Source organism: Dipodomys spectabilis, unplaced genomic scaffold (genome assembly GCF_019054845.1).
Source record: "Dipodomys spectabilis isolate Male_0828 unplaced genomic scaffold, ASM1905484v1 ptg000315l, whole genome shotgun sequence".
Classification (NCBI taxonomy): domain Eukaryota; kingdom Metazoa; phylum Chordata; class Mammalia; order Rodentia; family Heteromyidae; genus Dipodomys; species Dipodomys spectabilis.
In genome coordinates, this window is record NW_024870992.1 from 575,215 (window position 1) to 589,624 (window position 14,410).

Consider the following 14,410-nt stretch of genomic DNA (forward strand, 5'->3'; position numbering starts at 1 on the left):
TCAGAGTTTGTGATTTTTTTTAATCAGAAATAATTTTAACTTACCTGTTGAAATGAGTAGTACAGGAACTACAAGATTTCTGGTGCTTGTCTGAAAAAATATATTTTAAAATATTCTATATTCTATGTTTGCATAATGTTCATAATTTATTTTATTGTCTCTTAGATATACTTTGAATTCTACATTATTTTATAATATATAGGGTCATTAATGTGTCCTTTCCGATTGCATTCCATATAGAAACAGTTTGATTCCTTTTTTTTTCTAGGTCTTAATATTATTTTTCTTTGGGATAAAATGACAATGTTGTCTAATTTGAAAAGTTTTGTAAAGTTTATGGTATGTAAAAGCCTTTCTGAGGTGAAGATTTAATACACTGATATCAAACTAAATTGAATTATATGAATTACTTGTATTGTTACACTTGTAATTTTGTAATCAACTTTTTAATAACTGTTTTTCATTTCTTGCATCTGAACAGTGAAAAATATGGAATACTTCTCAAATTTTCATATTATCCTTGTGCAAGTGCCATGTTAATCTCTGTAGTGTAATTTGAGTATACGTACTGCTGAAGCATGTAGTATCCTCTAAATTTAAGTAGTTAATGATGCAATCTTTATACAGGCTTATATCTATGGGTGCCTACCTGTAACAAGGAAACCTTATTGTTCCTAACAATGCTATCGATCTTATTTCCCTAAAATTCTGTGAATAGTCGAAAAAATTATATTGATCAGTCGATTCTTTGAATCCTAATGGATTCAAAGTAAGCGTTGCTTAAGAGCTATTTCTAAACTTCTTCAGCTGACATTTTCCCAAATGAGGTGTTACTGGCACCTGACCCTTTACCCTTCTTCCGTGTGGGAACAGACCAACCAGAATATCTTACACTGACAGCATAGATTGTCTTACTGGAACAAAACTCATCTTGGTTAAAAGGGATCATAGAGATCTGAACAGTTCAAACAGAACTGTTCAGACTAGAAGGTATTTTATCAAATTATAATTGTTTATTATATCTTCCATTTCAAAAGTAGCTAAAGCCAAGAAGGTGAAAAAATTGTTAGTATGCATGATTACTTAATGTCCTGGCCTATCTACCATCCAACTGGGCAGGAACTTACACTAATGCCTTTTTATCACCAAATATTTTCATAGTTGCAGGAGAAGTCCATGTGTTTCTCCTCGTTATTAGGCATTAAATTCATAATGTTTTAATCACAGTGTTTCCTCTTGCCTCCATGCTGTAAATCTACAAATGGTAAAGCTTTAGGTCTAACTATATCAAACACTGAGGTAGAGATAATGGAATAATACTTTAAAACAGAGTTGCCTTTGATGCAGTAACTACAACAGAACAATGCAAAACGTGTGCCTTTTAATTATATTATATATAGTTATATATTTTATATTTATATGTGCTGATCTTATATTTCAAACAGTGAAACTTGCTAGAATTAGTTGATAATTTGACAAATAAATTGATATTTATTTATTCCAATAAATAGAATTGGAATATAAATAATTAGGTTTAAAATATATATTAGAATATAAAAAGTATCAATGCAATGTCTTTAGTATAAACTTGTGATACATTCCAACTGTTCTTGGTCTTCTGAATCCACATGTTAAAAAAAAACAATGTTTTCCGCTAATCTATAATGGATTTTAGTCTGCTGTTCTGTTTATTGTTTTAACTCGCTTGTCCCAAACTGTCTTTCTCCATATTTCTGAAGAATTCCTACTGATTATGCCCAAATTTTGCTAAGATGTCTAAAAAATATTATTCTTCTGCAGTACCCATGGGTCCTGGGATCCCAGGTCACAGTTACCTGCATCATCAGATAACAAGGGCAATACTTTTCACCCAGGCCCATGCAACATGTCAACACAAAGTAATTGAAGACCCATCTCAATTTCTCATTTCCTGTGTTCCAGGGCCCCAATTCCTTGAGATCCAGGAATTAGCAGTAAGCAATTGTGAAATGCAAGGCAACTTAAAATGAAGGATGAGCACAAAATTTGAGAGAAAGTACTGTAATTCAAACATTCAACTTACAGATGACCAGCCAATATGAGTGAACAAGTTCACAAAGTGTCATAAGATTATTTTTAATACCCCTCCTCTATGATTAATGAAAGATTTTATTCCAATATAAGTGGGCCAAAAAATAGTTCCTGGAAGGATAGATCGATAATTGGTCTACCACAGCCCGGAAAACTTTACTTAGAGGTTAAATGTAATTCAGAAAAAAAATTTGAAGCACTAAGGAGTGCTTCAAAACACTGGGACTTCAGTACAACATGGTTCTGTGGTATAAAAATGTCACTCTCAAACCAATGATAATCTACATTTAATCTCCTGAAAGTGTATTCCTTTTCAAATAAACTTTTTAAAATCACATTCGCCAAAATAACATTTGACAAGTTGATGATACTTAGTGACTTACAAATTTTTCAAATGTAGAGAGCAAGTTACAATAGAGTTGAATTATTTACACAGCACTAATGCCAAACACGTTCAACCATTCATTAAAGTGTAGAAATAGTATCACCCACAATTTGTGTTTTTCAGTAAGGGCCTTCCAGAAATGTGTTAAATAGATCAGCCTCCTAAATATCAAACCCAAACGGAAGCTAATAAATTTCATCATTTAATAAGGTATATTTTAAAAAGTCACAAATAGTTGCCTTATCATATGTTATTTTATGTTTTCTCTCTGTCTAACATAGTAAGAAATGACTTTAAGTCTTGAATATGGGTACTCATCAGAGATATGACAAACCTAATATCTGTCTTCTATTTCTATAGTATTCCTCTCTAGGTATAAATTTTAATTTTCTTCTATTTCCAAAACTTATAGGTAGTAGAAAATATTATTCCATGTAAAATAAAAGAATCACACCATTGTACAAAGCCATTTATAAAAATTCATAGTTAGGAATACATTCTAAGCCATTTTTTAACTTTCTTTTTGACTAAAGGTTAATCTTCCAAACGGATGAGAATAAAATCATGTTTAGGTGCCTCACGTCTCCAGTCTTGCAAATTGTTGCTGCCTATGAATGAATTATGGAAATATAAGCTGACATCAGTTCAAGAATATGCAGGATTTAAAGTCCATGGAATGTATATAAACCTTTCAAAGTATTAATAGACAGTTTAACAGAATGACTATCAGGACGTTGAAACCAGAATGGAAATATACTAAAGACATAGAATGAATGAAAAATGAACAAGGGGCAATAAAGCTAGAATAGTCAATGTACACATATGATAAAGGAAGTGGTAAATTGGAAATAAGTCTTGGAGAAAGGATTGGTTGAGAATGATGGAAGGAGTGACTCTGATCTAGGAGCATTGGACAATTAGATGGATATATTTAACTGTAACACAATTGCACAACCTTTCAAAATTCAGTTAAAAAACACGAAAAGAAACAAAAACACACAAAAATCACAACCAAACAGCAATCTCTAGAGAGTATGAATATGACCTCTCAAAATTTTAATCAGTTAATGAATGGCAGTCTTGGGAAAAGCAAGCAAAGCTGTTCGAAGAGGAAAGTTTGGGATAGGGGAGAATTTTGAACAGAATTAAATAGATTGTCTAAGGTTATAAATCACCTACATCTGCTGCAAATAGTATCTTTCTTCTATGAGTTTTCTGTCTAAACTGGATAATCCAGTTCTGAGACACACTTGGTAGCTTGTGAGGATAGAATGGAAGAAACAAGATCAAGAACCCATTACTCCACTGGAGAGAAAACAATCCTCTATATTTTCTCTAATCTCTCTTCACTACTCTTTCTTCATACTTTTAAGTCAATTGAATTTGAATTATATTTTTCCTTCTTTCTTTTGGCAAAGTAATTGTCCAAAGTAATTCATTAAATATTATTTGCCATTTTCTTCTTTCATGCTGTTTAATTGGCCAAGTGAGTACATTAACCTTCCCTCTTGCATTTGGTCGCCATGAAACAACATCTATGTTAATGCTGAGAAATCTAATGTAAAACTTTGTCTCCAGTCCAAGAAGCTGTGCTCACAAATATTTGGCTATATTTTTTTCTTTTACCTTGAAATACTTCTTGTGTCTAAAGTGCCCACAAAAATAAGTACTCCATCACTTGTTGGTTCAATCAGAATTGTCTAACCTCAAAGATATATTTTGCTAACATGATGCTTAGAGGAAACCAAAAAATACTGCACTTTTATCTTCTCTCTTAAGATTCTCCTTACATACTGTATCAGGAACAGTGAAGTTATTCTATGCAAAATTATTTCAATAGATTATTTTTCTCTTGGTCTTGTATTTCTTCACCAAGATGTATGGAGGAGAATAGAGTTAAATCACCCATACCTTGGAAGACAGTGTCTGTTACAAAAGGACAATGCTTCTATGTCCCACTTCTATGTCCTCCTCTTAGCTCTTGCCGGAGTTCCAATTAATCACAGCTTCTTGGCTTCAAGTCTAGTGAAGCTGAAGGACTACACGGGCTCCACCACTGCTACATCTTCATTATTTGTCTTTTTAAACTCTTCAAGTTGCCTCATTGGATGTGGAATTTATTTTCATGTCTTGCATTGTAGTGAGCCAAATGGGCTCTGTAAAATCACTTTAGGGAGTAAAAATACTACCACAATTTATATCAAAAAGTTTCGGCCTCCCTTCACTGCTGTAGACCGTCTTTCATTGTGGAGGGCATTTTCTCCCTAAATATTTTGACTCAAATTATCTTTTTCAGAGAATTACTGTTTGGTAATTAAAGGTAAATTCACAAATTTTGACGCCTTACTTTTTTAAGAACTTTGAATTTAAATTCCAATACAACTTTGTTTCAAACAGTGAGAATATAGTTCCTGGGTAAGGACAAATCCAAGGGAACCTACAGGATTTACAGCAAGGTTTCTCAGGTTTGTTTGTTTAGTGTGAAGAAGAGCCATCTTCATCCACAATGCTCCCTCTCTACTAAGTCTCTTTGGATTTCTTTGCATGAAAGCCTATTCTTCCAGGAAATTTAAAATTTTTTAATAGGCTAAGTTGTTAAAAATTTTGAACAATTAAAATTTAACTGTCATTACTTTAAAACTCTTGAAAATCCTTTATGACAACAGCGAATTCACCAATCCTAATTCCACCTTTACCATCAAAAAGTTAACATGCTGTTTTCATGATATAGTATCCATGCAGCTATTATTTTCCAGTGGCTTTGTTATGTGTATATATAACCATATTAGCTGATGCTAAGCAAAACGAATTCCAAGATATGGAACCAGATTTTTTTCATTTGTGGTTGTTGTTTCTGATGAACTATGTGATTTGTTTTCTTTGGGTTTTTCCCCTATGGTTTATCCCTGCTGTATTTCATTTTGTATTGTGTATACATTTGCCTTAATTAGTGAAGGGAAGAGGAAAAGCATAATGGTGAGACAAAGGACAAAAGGCAAACCAATGCAATAGCAATACTCACAAGACAATATGTTGGAAAGATACATTACAACTTGTGAGGAGTGAAGGGGTGAAGGAAAACTGTGAGAAAAATGAGGGAGGGTTAACAAGTTTGAAAAGTTATGATTTAATACCTTACAATTACTGTAACCGCACTGTACATCACTTTGATAATAAAATTGGAAAAATAAGCTGCGTAAAATATAATTTCACTGTATTGGCACAGTAAATAATATTCTTTATATAGTAATATTTTAAAAATTAATACTATTTGGCATCTAATTTGAATTAATTACCCTTTCTTTATCAGAGAGTCATCAACTTGAATGTTATCCAACTAGACAATATTTTCACAATATACATGCCAAATTTTTCAAAAAAGAATAAATTTAGTACTTTCTCATTCTAAAACAGAAAAGAGTTTAATGCTACAGAAACCCATAACTTTTAAAAGTAAGTTAGTTGTGAAGAGGACAGAATATATGTGTTCTTCAAAATTCATATGACTAATAACTACTCATTTTTAAATTCTCAACATTCCTGAGAAATTCAAAACAGTACATGTTTGCATGTTATGCAATTCTGCAATAGATGCAGTTTCCAATGAGGTGTTACAGATTGAGAAGTCAACAGAAAAATAACCACATTCTGGTAGAGGATAAAACTATGAAGCATATGTAATAATTAATTCTTCAAGAGTAAGCAATTATCAGAGTAAGCTATTATTTTTATGACCATCATTCCCAAGATTTATGCCATAAAGTCATCCTAGCCCAACAGTTTCCAACTTGTAAGTGGCACCTTAAAATTCCTTAATTCACATCATGAATACCTTATCTCTATTTTGAAAAAATACTACACCTCTGCAAACGTGACGCCCTCCTTGTTCTGAAAAGAACACCACAATAAACTGAGCTGCATCATTTTTGTTCCACTGGAATTCTTGAGATCAGAACACTTGCAAATATTATTTATATTTATACTTTTTTAACTATCATAGATATTCAGGATGCTAAGATAGGAAAATTATGGTTCAAAGTCCACCCAGGCAGGAAGGTTTCTTAGAATCTTATCTCCAAAAAACTTCTCCACAAAAGACAGACTCAAGTGGCACTGAGGTTGAAGTAGTAGGGCACGAGCCTTGAGTATAAACAGGCTCAGAGACACTGCCCAGGCCAAGAGTTCAAGCTCTAAGATGAACCAATCAAACAAAAACAAAATAGAAAACAAACTCGAAACCTACCATTTTTCTCCAGGTATACAGAGGCATGTAAATAAGGAAATGGCTTCCTGTGTTATATATAGGTAAAAGAAAGAAGATGTCACATAATTACTCTCTTCATACCATATTAAAACAAACCCTTAAAAAATTGGTTTTTCTAAATGTGTAAATTAATGTCATCCATTTGTTGGCAACTCTGTCTAGATTATTCACATTAACATGGTACACATGAACTGTGGGAATTATCTATTAACTGTGTTCTAATTTTAACTCTCTTTAAAGAGTATCTAGGCAAATAGAATGCCAGAATCATTTGTGAATTTTTCAATTAATCCCTCTGCTTAAAAAGAATTTTGTAGTATCCTATAGAATATGAAATTACAAACAAAATCAAAAAATATATTTTAAATCGAAATTCTAATTTAACGAGGTCTGCAGAGTCCTACATTAGACGAACTTTGCTATTTCTCCAGACTTAAGCTTTTGTAAACCTTCAAAATTTATTTGGAATCCAACAGAATGAGGCTTACTTACTTTTGCAAACTTTTGGATGGGAATCAAGAGCTATTTTGCATTTAGGAATGTTCTGTAATGATGAGAGAATTTAAACCACAAGTGAGGAAATATATGAGATGCATTCAATAGGAATCTTCACTTCTCAAAACATAATTACAAAATTAGCCCAAACTTCCCACTGTGTATTCCTTTCTTGTTGCTTGGTTTGTTTTACTGAGACAAAATTATTCTACCGGGTCCAGGGAATCTATCGTTATGTAATTCCACTCTCTAATCTCCTGTGTGAGTGCTAGAATTCCAGGCTTGTATCACATTGCCCTGCCATAGTTTGTTTATTTAATCTAGAAACAGACTAGCAATTCTTAACTTCTCCTGTGATCTTATCCACAGACTGACTGCTCAGACTGTTTATGTACTATTTTCAAAGATGTTTTAACATTTTACACAGGATATGAACATTTTCAGATGCACCTGCAGGGTTCACTGATTCATTCCACCATTGATTCTATCCCGTTAATAATGATTGCTTGACTCTCTTATTATCTCTGGTCCCTACCGATGTAATATTCTCAATTTCTGGGGGAAAGTTCACTAGAGGGCTTTCCAATATTAAAAATTATCACTTGATTCTAGTCTTACTCAGGACCTATTTTCTATTGTTTTCTAACTATTCCACATATTCTGAGAGTTGTTTCATTTGTGTATTTTTGTGTGCACCTATAAGTGTCTCTGTGTGTATTTGTATGTCTGTCTGTATGTATGCAAAAACCTAAATCTGTTATTCAGCAATCTTGCTCGTGACTGGTATTCAAGCTTTTGGCTGGTTAATTATAGGTAGTGTCTCAAAGCCTATACTGTCCAAGTTGGATGCAAATTGAACTTCCCAGACTCCTTTACATTCTTAGGTTTTATTTTTCCAGGAGTATCAACTTTTAAACTTCAAACACTTTTGTGAGTGTAAAGGCTAACCTGTAGCCCAGATTTTCAACTCAAGAATTCATATAAAGATAGATGAACATATACCTTACATATCCTGAGTGTACACAGTTAGAAATGTGATCATAAACCAAGTTGTTTTGAGATCTGGGATTGGGGTTTAAAGCCAGCATGGGTAAGAAAGTCCTGGAGACTCTTTTCTCCAATAATTACCAGAAAACTGGAAGTGGCACTGTGGCTCAAGTGGAAGAGCACTAGCCTTGAGCTGCGTTTCAGAGGGACAGCGCCCTGTCCCATATTTCAAGTGCCATGAACAACAACAACAACAACAACAACAAAAAGAATATAAGAAATGAAAAGAAAAAGAAATGTGATCTTATCCACCAGGTTCATTGCTAGTATAATTCCTGTTCTCTCAAGATGGACTAGTTTTTCCAGTTAAGTCTATTCTCCCATATCTGACTTGAATTGGAAACAGAATCATTCTTCCATTCTCCTTTTTGCACATTTACGTGATTAGCAAGCATGATTTAGAAAGGGAGTGGCCTCATGCTTCATGTTCCATTTAGGAGTAATGCTTTCTCTATATCATCCCACAAATCTACATACTGGACTTGGCTTTATTGTTTCAATGTTTTCTTATTTGTAGAGTCTTCTATATTGTATTTCACACATACATAAACACAGAACTTCTTTTTCTCCTATAATTGCTATTGTTTCTCTGACTGTTAACTCATGTACACTTGGGAAATTAATGCACAGCACATAGACTCACAATAAATGATCTGAGAACCTTCTTCCCATTTAAAATTCACTTTAATTTACAGAGCACATAAGAAGTTTGAAAAAATGTTCTAATGGATAATGTATTTATAAGCAATTTAAATTTCATTTCTCTTTACTTAGTTGTCTCTGAAACATGTGTTACCTCATGTCCAAATGTGTCCTTGTGCTATTTCAATGAAACCAGAAAACATCCTTTTTTTTTTTTGAGCAGCATCATAGATTGTTACTGGAAGTAAGTGGAAGTAACTGTTACTGGAAGTGTAAACTGATCCCAGGAGAGGAATTGAACGTAGAGAAATTACAAAGTTCAAATTAACTATTGCTTTCCTTTTTACTGTACAAGAAAAGAATCCAAGGCTGGAAGGAAACTCTGTCCCTGACTTTTTTGAGTGTGTCTTTTACTCATATAAAACTTGTCTGTAAACTTCTGGTTGAGAGTATTAGAAAAGGAAACAATATGCCATTTGAAGGCCAGCATAGAACAAAAGGAAGTAAGTTTGTTTTAAAAGTGTTCTACTGCAAAGAAGCAAAGATATGGAGGTTTTAAAGTGTCCTATGGATGGATGTTTCACTCCTGAGATGATTCTCTTGTTGCGGGAATCAGTTATCAATTCCTTTAGTCTGGTCCTGAGTTTTCCATAGCAATAAGGATTCCAAAAAAGCAGGATCAAGTGAGTATGATCAGCAAGAGCAGCCACTTCTCGGACCACCACTATTTTAAGGAGAGTCCCAAAGAAATACCCAGGGTTTGTTTAGTGTGCTTGTTTGTTTAGTTTGTGCTGGTTCTGGGACTTGAACTTAGAGACTGGCCCCTGTCCCTGAACAGTTGTCTTTCTTTCCCACCTGGCCCAAACCTAATATTCCACTGCTTGAGCCAAAACTCCACTTCTGGCTTTTTTGGTGTTTAATTACACATAACAGTTTGACAGACTCTCTTGCCTGGGTTGACTTTGAACTAAGACAGTAAGAAAGCTAAGCGACATCACCTGTATGAACTTCTCTTTTGAACCAAGAAATTTTAGATGAAGTTTATTATAAAGCTAATATTTTACAATTTTTAAAGAAGAGAATATGTTTAGCAAAGAAGCCATAAAAAATAAGTTAGCAAAAATAGGTGTACTACTAAATCATTTGGGAAGATTACTATTGACTTCATCATTCCTTTGGGGGAAATTTAAAGCTATATTTGCACTTTTTTGTTGGTTGTGGGGATTGAACATTGATCCTGGGCACTGTCTCTCAGCTCTTCAGCACAACTTGAGCACTCTACCACTTTAGCTGCAGCACCACTTCCAGATTTCTGGGGTTAATTGAAGATAAGTGTTTCATGGACTTTCCTGACCAGGCTGGCTTTGAACTACAATCCTCTGGTCTCAAACTCCTGAGTAGATAGGATTACAGGCATGAGCCACCAGCACCTGGCTCATATTTGCATTTATGTGCACTTAGTGGCACTATGTAGACAAAGAATGAAAATCTGAACCAAATGATTTGACATTGCAACTTTTCAGAATAATTGAGGTAGCAATAAATATGTCCTCCTTTTCCATTTTGTTGCATTAATGACTCATGAGCTAGGGAACTCTTACATTAGCATCCTCTTTCATCTTTGTAGTTGTATTTAGTTTCAGGAAATGTTCATAGAGAAATAAAGAAAGACAGATTTTTATTTTTTTATTTATTTTATTTTATTTGTGAACATACTGTACAGAGGGGTTACAATTACATGGGCAGGATAATGCGTTCATTTCTTACCAAGCATTGCAGCCTCCTCCTTTGTTTACCCTTCACATCCCTTCCCAGCCTTCCCCCTCCCCCCCCAGTCCCAATCCTTCTCCCCCCCACCTACATTGTAAAGCTCGTTTTTGACATGACAACTTGTACTTCTCACTGTTGCAACAGGTCCACCTCTATCCTTAAACGACTTGTTTTTCCCCATCTCCTCCACAAGTTATACTGACATCAAATATAGTGAAAGCAGGGGTTATACTGTAGGGGAGTGGCATACAAAGCAACAAAGAAATAATCTTATAAATGTGTTAGAAACACATGCATGAAAGAAAAAAACATTAAAATACATATCTAAGGGTTTATTTTCCTAACATCATATTATCTGAACTTTTCCGCTTGACTCATACATATGCTAGCTATTGCAAATAAGGGAAACCATGGGGCCTATGTTTCTTTGGGCCTGGTTTACTTCGCTTAATATAATTTTTTCCAAGTAGGAAAGACAGATTTTTAGAAAGCAAAGGAGATCAGGTATGAAAGAACAGCATAGAAAGAGATACATTTATCACACAGAGATTAAGAACTAGCCTTGGAGATTTTGAATGCTAAAGGCAATGAGGAATAAGCCTAGTTGATAACTAGTTCTTCAATAACCAAGAATGGTTCCCTAGAACGGTTTCTGCTATACCTTAGTTATTATCATTTTTTCTTTCCATCTGGAGTTAGTCCTTCTCTTCTGTCACAACTCTTAATTAGCCTCTGCCTTTTTGGAGCAATGACTGGCCAAAATAGTTTCCAAATCTCACTTAGACTACCCTTCTCATTGTGATTAGCAGTGACCCCACTCAAAAGCCTGGAATCTTTGAATTTCCAGAATTAATCTTCATCTGACATCTAAGCACATTACTGGCATTAATTGCTGTGATCTAATGAACAAAACATATTTTCAACACAGTATCCTAACATAGGTAAAGTACATGAATTAGGAACTATTGTCAGGTATCAGTAGGGAAGGAGGAATTATATATTCCAAGTATGGGTTCTTTATTTTGCATTTACTAACTAAATGTTCATTGTTGTTGTTGCTGCTGTTGTTTTGGCAGTCCTGGGGCTGAAACTCAGCGCTTGGGAATTATTCCTCAGCTTTTTGGTTTTTTCCTCAAGGCTAACCCTCCACTACTTGAGGCACAGGACCACTTCCAGTGTTTCCTTTTCAATTTATGTGGTACTTAGGAATTGAACCCAGGGTTTCATGCAAGGTACGCAATCACCATACCATGAAGCCACATTCCCAGAACCCTAAATTACTTTCTTAAGATGGCATTACATTTTAATTCTCTAACTATGTATCATAATTTTAGCCAGAAATTTTTGCTAGAAAAGAGCATTGGACACAGTACTGAGTCCAGTAAGGCTAGATGGGCAATGGATAACTGTCACAGTGTAGCCAGGGCACAAAGGGACATACCTCATGGAGCTGGTACAACAGACTGAGTGAGACAGTTCCTGATCCACAGACTACCTCCTGAATGAGAGGGCCACCTTGGTTCCAACCACATGGGGATGCTGGGCCACCTCCTCCAGCACCCAATTGAATCAGTTCCTAAGAGAGAAAGAGAAAGGAAGAAGGTCAGAGTTACACTTAAGCCAGGTGTCAGTGGCTCAGGCCTATAATCCTAAGTACAATGGAGGCTGAGATATGAAGATCATGGTTTATAGCCAGCCCGGGTAGGAACACCTGTGAGACTCTTATCCCCAAAATACCACCAGAAAACTGGAAGTGGTGCTGTGACTCAAGTGGTAGAGTGCTAGCTTTGAGCTGAGGAGCTCAGAGAGCTGCCCCAGGCCCAAATTTCAAGCCCCATGACTGAAAAGAAGTGGACTTCCCACCACAAGAAGTGGACTGAATAGCACCCATTGCCCTAGGGAGCATGGCAGAGAAGTCAGGCTGACCTTCCTGTCAGCTGGGAGTCATTAGTAGGTCAACTGGCTTCTTTGTGCCTCAGTTTCCCCAGCTTCAAAACTGAACAAAGTGAAGGATCCCGATACTCATGGGGATAGGATAATAAAGTGAGCCATGTTTTGTTTCATAATCCCATACCTGTTGCACCATTAATAACAGACATCATCTGAGATCTTTCCGGGTATAATATGCTCACAGAATTGCCAAGAACAGTATCAGATGGCCCCTCCCTCTGTGCCTGTCCCTGCTCCAGAGATCCCTCTGTATTAATCCCTTGTTTCCTCACAACTGTATCATGATGAGATTGAAGTCTAATGGTTGAGGCCCTACCCAGAGCTTCACCTCTGGTCTAGAATCGGCTGCTATGGACTGAGTTTGGGACAATCCATCTAAACCAATGACTGAGCGTTGTGCTACATGTCTACCAACCCAACTGCAGATGACCGCGCCTGGTGGCTCATGCCTGTCACAGATAGGAGGGCCATGATCCAGCCCAGGCTGAGCATATGTTAATTCTCCATCTCAGAAATGCCCAAGACAGAAAAGCTTGACTCGCATGGTAGAAGAGCTCACTGGCAAGCCTAAGGACTTGAGGTCAAACCCTAATATACCAAAAAGAACCGGAGTCCCGGTGCCAGAGGCTCAGAAGGCTGAGATCTGAAGATTACAGCTCAAGATTTAAAATAGGGTTGGCCTCACCCATCAGACGTCATGATGAGAAGACCCAGAGTCTGACCTATGCTGTTGCGCTTGGTACTAGCAGAATTCATATGCTTATTAAGTGTTGGTCATGCTCTCTGTCCCCCCTGGGAAGCCTGCCCCCTGCAGGCCGCACCCCCAGGTCCTCCCAAGCTCCCACTCCCACCAACCAGCCCCAAGGGAGTACACAGCTCCATTGCACACAGATTCCCTTGTTCTGGTAATTTAACAGTGCTGTGTCCGCTTCAAGCCTCTCCCCCTTCCAAGCCCGAGACCTCAGCTGTGAAGCCCATACATGCCCCAAAGATAGCAGGTAGAAGTTACCAAAGCATTCAGCCTCCTTGTTACAACCCACCTATACACACACACACACACACACACACACACACACACACACACACACAAACACAAACACACACAAACATCCAGACCGTTGACAGAATACTCATCCATGCAGCACCTGCAATTTGCCAACTTATCACTCACCTGAGCACAGTCAGGCTGTACAAGGAAAAAGATAATCTCTCTCTCTCTGTCTCTCTGTCTTCAGGTGAAAGGTTGACCGAGCACAGAAGACAAGGGCTCACACTGCAAGGGTGTCTATCTTCTGCATCCAACACCTCCCATCCCCAGACAAAAAGGAAAAGACCCTAGAAAGCAGGTGTAGACATGATGCTCCCCACCTCTGACTAAAGCCACCGGGTTCCCACCAGGGAGAGGCAGTGTGCAGATGTACAGCTATGTGGCTCTCACTGCTCCAGGTCAGGGGATCTGTGGTACCCTCTCCTCACCCAACCCTGCATCTCCCTGTTTCCTGGTACACTAGCTGCTGGGGATGGGGGTGGGATCCTGGGTCAAAACCCACCCCAACCCCTGGGGCACATTTGTGGCAGGGCATGGGCCAGACTGTGGTGTACAGGAGAGGCTCGGGTCCCGGTCGGAGGGGAGGGGATATGGGGTCGCAGGGTGCGGGGCTGTGTGGCAGCCATTTACATGTGTTTCTGGCAGAAGCTGTTGGCAGGTGCTCCAGGTGGGGCAAGCAGCAATAGCAAAGGCATGACAGACACTCAGGCCATGGGCCCCAAGCTGGCTCATGGCAAAA

At 37.0% G+C, this 14,410-nt stretch overlaps 1 pseudogene; it reads right to left on the bottom strand.

Moving 5' to 3' along the window:
- Positions 1 to 483: 483 nt before the first annotated feature.
- Positions 484 to 580, bottom strand: LOC122127864 (annotated as a pseudogene).
- Positions 581 to 14,410: the final 13,830 nt, after the last annotated feature.